Raw genomic sequence first — 6,397 nt, forward strand, 5'->3', positions numbered from 1 at the left:
TAGGTGCCAATAGTCATTATTCAGAAGATATTTTCTCAAGTTTTTTCATTCATTGATGTACAGCTTTTCAACAGGTAACTATTCTGTTCATGTCAAACTAGTTATCTCATTTCCTAGACTGTAAATATTGTAATTGCCATGTCAGCTTTCTTCTACACAAAATGTGTTGCACATTACCAAATGGGAAGTATGTGAAAGAAGGATTGGCTAAACTAGAGCTTTGGTGTTCTAAAGTCACAACAGAGGTATTCACTTAGCTTGTTTAACTTTGACCAAAAAACAATCAAACATGAACATCGAAGCGAGTGTAGTTTCTTGTTCGTGTTCGTTCGTTAAGAAGGTGGGCATGTTTGTGAACATATATATTTGTTCGTTAATAGTATAAACAAATGGTTCACGAACGAACATAACTTAATATGGATGAACAAACATAATTATGTGAACACTAATTAAAAGTAAACATGAACATTATTATGTTGGACCATTGACGAATACAGAAATTTTGAGTATGAGAGGCAAAATATGAGTCGGTCAAAATTGGTTCGATAAAAGACGGGTCAGGTAAAAACAAGTGACGATCAATAATATTAAAACCGTTATATATAACTTACAATCATGGTTATTAAATATACTAGAAAAAGGACTAAACAATACATATTAACATAAACATTCAAATTAACCTAAACGAACAGAATGGCTAACATAAACAAACCTAACCTACAAAGTATTTATAACAAAAAAAAAACAAAAGTAATCATTTAAAATTTCCGTGTTGCTTAAAAAAGTAACATAAAAGTTTTCAAACACCATTAAAATCTTGAAATTGCTTGGTCAAAGTGTTGATGGGAGGTCTCGGTAGGGTTTTTAAGTTTAATTAATTTAGTTTGCTGATATTAAACACTTTTGTTTAGTTTATTATAATAAGTAGTGAAATGGGCCTATGCATGAAAAGAATTGTGCCCCAACCAAGCCCCAAATCTCTATAAAAGTTGGGTTGAATCTTTAATAAAAGAGCATTGTGGTAAATATATACGTATGCATTCATGGGCCTGCACAACACCTTGGATCCACCTCTGTGTTGGACCTAAAAATTGATAAAACTAGTGTAAATTGTAATTATGATATTTTAAATTGATAAACTAAACAAATTGTAATGGGCTGAAGCTTTTTAATGAATATGTAAACAACCGAACATAAATGAACAAACAAAACATGTATTCATGTTCGTTTTTAGCTAAATAAATGAACATAAATGAACTTTATGTTGAAAGGTTCACGAATGTTCGTTCTGTCCGTTTACAGGCAAACTTTCACTATTTTGTTTAAAGATGGCAAGATGGGTGAGTCGGTTGGGTTGGGTAGCCGGTCAAAACGGGTCATCCTTAGTACAGAATGAAAGCACCTTTTTGGTCCAATTATAAAATTTGATTACAAAAAACAATATTATTAGAATATTAATCTAAATCGTTGAATAAAGCTACTAAGAAATGGTTATGCATTACGACTTTCACCCCGTTTGACTTGTTCTGCCCATTTGATCCGTACCCTTTTCTGTTAAGTGTTTTGTTGAACCCATCTGAGTTAAAAATAACACTAACCACTCATTGAATCAGTATGCAGGCTCATCAATGGATGAAATTAACCGTGTAAGGCAGGGAGCTGAATTTTTGGTATGTAATAAAATAAATTATATTATTTTCTCTATTTTTCAATTTCGAGTAACAATTCTTTACCTTTTCATTTTAGGTTACAAAAGAGAAATCTAAAATCACATACGACGAGTTCACAACTAAACTATGTCCTGTAAGTCACCCGTTGTGTTTTTTATATATCATGAACTGAATGCCTAACTTTAGTTGACACAGGTTCTAAGTATCCAACAACTTTACAGGCTCTGCACTTTCTATTTAAATGATAAAGATGACACACATGGTGCCTCACCTGAAGTAAGGATAATAAAAATATTATATTTGGTCATTGTTATTTGTTTACCTCTCAAACAATTAAATTATTATTGACTTTCTACAGGTTATTTCCAAGTTAAAAGTTCTAATGTCAGAGGACTCCAATGATCCTGATAGTGACTCCTATTTGGTAGATGACACTTCTAGGTATATATTAACTATATACACTGAGGATCATTACATAATACTTAATTATCGCGAGAACAGAAAGAAAATACCCAAATCGTTTAAATTCAATTCTTTTTTATACATATTAAATACAAATGTGTACGTTATGACCACCACACTAATGTGTTCATAAGTTTTTCATAATTTTAACCATGTAGGTAATATAATCCAAACATGACTTAGTGACTTACACATGTGTAGGTTCTATATATAAACGAAATTTGTTTCTAATTTTGTTTTGTATTCCAAGAGAGATGAATACACATTCCATTTCAACCATTTTTTTTTAAATATTATGGATTTGATTCATATTAAAAAAAAGTAACACATTTAGTCCCTTGCCTTGGATGGGGTTATCTTTTTCTGTTAAGTTGGTATAAATTGACCAAAATACCCTTACTCTTACAAGTATTATTCAAGAGAGAGAGAGAGAGAGAGTAGAAAGAAATCTGTTTAAATTAGGTGGTGGGTCCCATTTATAATCTACTTTTTAAATTTTTTTGTTGCCATTGTAAAGGGTATTATAGTCATTTTATTAGTTGAACAGGAAAAGATAACTACATCCAACGCAAGGGATTAAATGGTGTTCCTTTTTTGAAAATCACTTGACTGAAGGCGTAATTTCTGAAAATTATGCATCAAATTCATAATATAAGGGACCAACCGTGCAATTCGTTCTTTATTATTTTTTTTAAAATACTCAATATATTGAACAAAAGGATCCAATTACAATAGAGAGGTGGCTGCTCCGCCACCCCCTTTTGAATAGCAAACCCGATCTTGCGAAAATCTGTGTTCTACCTAGAACCCTCCCCTTTATATACAATGCAATGAAATATAATTTACATTTTTAAAACGTGTGTGAATTGTTTTTATTTTTGCAGCCTGGCATTCCCGGTTGACGAACTTGGTAAATCCATTAACGTGAAAGATTTTACAAACATAAAACCTCCCGCTGAACTCCTTGAAAAACCCGAGTTTCAATTTTTAGTGGAGTAAGGCTTGTGGGTCTGTTTGCATTGCTTCCATTTTCGGTTACTCTTGTGATCAGGTCAAGTCAAAAAGTCAAGATATACTCCCAACCTGACCCAAATTAAGGAACCTCGGTGCATCATCGGTCATGCATAATACCCCCTCGAACCCACTAAACGTCTTGCTTTTGTACATAGCATATCTTTTCGACCTTGATCAAGACATGGCCTTTTGGCCTTTTAACAAGATCATCCCGTGTATTGGATGAAACATGATGCACTGGCTAATGGCTTTATGATTCAAACTAAGGCGGCAAAAGTTGCAGTGGATTTATTAACCAATCAAGCGTTTTGAAGTGGTCAAACCCATTAGCCATTGGCAAAGCATCAAATGGATCTGTTAACCTGCAGGCTACCATTGGGACACACTGAGGTCAATCTCTCCTATGCGAGAAAGGTCTGGGAAGATAAACTTCCCTTACAGAGCAAAATGGGGGCATATCATGTTGTACAATGTGCATAAAAAGTTATACAACTCAAAGGAACTTTCTTGAGATGATGATCCTCACGAAACGGAACCATTTGATTTTAAGCATAGTCATGTGTAGAGCAGCCTGCAGTTATTGTTGTTCATATATATATTTTTAGTTTTTTACCCTCTTGTTAGTATATATATATATATATATATATATATATATATATATATATATAGTTGCTATTCTCCACTCCATATATAACCCTATTCATGCACTGAAGAAGGAAATCATCAGTTTATAGCTTACATAAAGTTTAAAGATAGTATGTTTTTACAAAAATATCACAAAACATATATTGATCTGAATTGTTATATAAAAATTTGCATAAATTATTAGTTTGACAATGATCAAGTTGAACAGCAGATGAGGTTATGTTTTGACATCAAATGACCAACTTAAATACTGTTATAAAATAGGTGATATTATGTCTTAATGATATGTTATGAAGAGTTATAATGGGTCATATTGGTCTTACGAATTGTAATTGCTCTTAATGAAGTGTGACGGGGCCTTAACAATATATAACATGTCATGCTGTTCTTAAAGGGTTAGAACCGGCTGTTAGCGTGTTATAGTGAGTCATGTTAGTTCTTACAGAATATAATGGATCATACGTGTTCTAATGGTCCATATCCAGTATTGCGAGTCTTAATATCCGTTAATGGAGAATGGCGGTCTTTATTAGGTTCAATGTGTTAGATTTGATGAACATTACCCGTGACAAAGTTATAATGAGTCATAGTGACTCATGCATATTGTGTTAAAAGAGTCATCGTTGATGTTTGGTTAATTTTAACGTGTAAGATTTCGCATTGGATTTAACCAATCAATAACAGTGACTTTGTTTAACCATAATTAATTAATGTTGTTTCACAATGTCTAAAGTGGTCTTGCTTTGATTAAGGTTAACTTTATATATATTGGGTGTTATGAGTTTAATTTTGTCAAATATTTTTCAACTACACCTATTTGGTAAGTAAATAACCTCCCATGCATGCATTTCCACAAATAAATGGTAGACCAATATCATAGCATTAATTTCATAATCTTTTCATAAAATTACACTGAACACAAAACCCCTATTTAATCTTCAAAATGCATCATTTCCTAACACTAAACCTAAACCAAACCGCCATGAAACCCGTGATCATCTTCTTCACCACACTCGTTTGTACGCTTGCAGCAACAACTGCAAAGCGTTGTATCTGGTCAGATGGTTGGACCATCAATGTGATCAATGAGATCGATAGCGTTCACAGAGTTCAAGTCCACTGCAAATCCAGAGACGACGATATCCGCATGAAAGACCTCGCATTTCATGAATCTGTTGATTGGTCATTCTGTGACAACATTTTTGAACCAAGTACTCTTTACTTTTGCCATGCATATAAGGCTTATGATCAAGAACAAGTTTTTGACGTGTTCAATCGCAATACGGTCAATCCGATCAGCAAACTTTGTGGTGAGCCGGACAGCAATAGAAATTACTGAAGATGCAGTTGGTTGCTTAAGTCTGATGGGATATACATCGTCGATCGGACTGAAGGCCATGGCCGGTATAAGGCATAACTGGAACAATACACCGGCGGCTTTGATATATGATGATGAAGGTCTCTAGTTAATTACGTAGATGTTAACAAATTATCTTGTTCATGTATTGAGTATTAAGTTTATTGAATTATAAGTATCTTGCTTTTGGTTTAATAAGAATAAACTTTAAAGTTTGTTTGTCTATTTGATTAGTTAAAGTGAATAAAATGTCTATTTGACCAACTTCTTTTGTCAATGTCCATTGTGTACGTATTTCGTCGACCTGCACACTTTTTATTCATTACTCGAAAGGGATTTTAACCAATTAGATTTCGTCACTTGTCCAAGAAATCTCGTAAGAGGCCAATAAATTCTCGCCGAAGGCCTAAAGAATCATGTTGGCTCCAACGAATAAACCAAGATTATCAAGATGATGAGGAATGGACTAAACTTTGAAGATAAAGAAGATAATGAATGAAGACTTGGACTAAACTTATAATGCTTTTTAATTATTTTTTTTTTTAAATTTTAAACTCTATTCAGCAACTTTGTATTCGTTAGTTTCACCTAACACGTGCCTATTTTTGTTTTTTGAATTCAATATGTGGTACTCTAATACGCTCTTATACAAGCTTAAAATACACATTTTCGTTTTTTAGTTTTTATTTACAATGTCTACACATAATTAAAAAAAAACAAAAATAACCGAACCGAACCCATAATTAACCGGAAAACCGAATGGTTTGTATATTCAAATAACCGATTACTTCGGTTTCGGTTTGGGTTTTGTCTAATAACCGAACCGTGCTCAGCCCTATAATATAGATTCCATCTATGCATTCTTATGGGGTTCTTTATTAGAAATTTAACATACCAATCTCTACGAGATTTTTAAAAACATTGGGGTCAAGAGACCCCGGCCCGGCGGCCCACGTAGTGTGGGTCCGCTCATGGTTGTTATCCCAACAACAACTCATGGCAAAATCTGCTCTAAATTTTCGGCATAAAAATTCATTTTGTACATAAAATAAGTGATCATATATACATCCATGCATGCATTTCCAGAAATAAACGATAGGCTAGCAAGCAATATTGTAATATGATTAGTGGTGCACCTTTCAAATCCTTAATTGCCATTCATTCAATTAATCTTTATAAACTCATTAACAAAACCCCCTTATTTAATCTGCATGCATATACAATTCATCATTAACTTCGAACCGAATTA

The 6,397-nt window shown here is 33.2% G+C and overlaps 1 long non-coding RNA gene across 1 annotated transcript; it reads left to right on the forward strand.

Moving 5' to 3' along the window:
- Window positions 1-1,877, forward strand: LOC143559782 (uncharacterized). Its single transcript, XR_013139997.1, has 3 exons — window positions 1-74; window positions 146-245; window positions 1,614-1,877. It is a non-coding gene; the product is annotated as an uncharacterized LOC143559782 (long non-coding RNA).
- The last annotated feature ends 4,520 nt before the right edge of the window (window positions 1,878-6,397 follow it).

Source organism: Bidens hawaiensis, unplaced genomic scaffold (genome assembly GCF_021521415.1).
Source record: "Bidens hawaiensis isolate Kalapana, Puna unplaced genomic scaffold, B.hawaiensis_p1.1 tig00020037_1, whole genome shotgun sequence".
NCBI classification, from domain to species: domain Eukaryota; kingdom Viridiplantae; phylum Streptophyta; class Magnoliopsida; order Asterales; family Asteraceae; genus Bidens; species Bidens hawaiensis.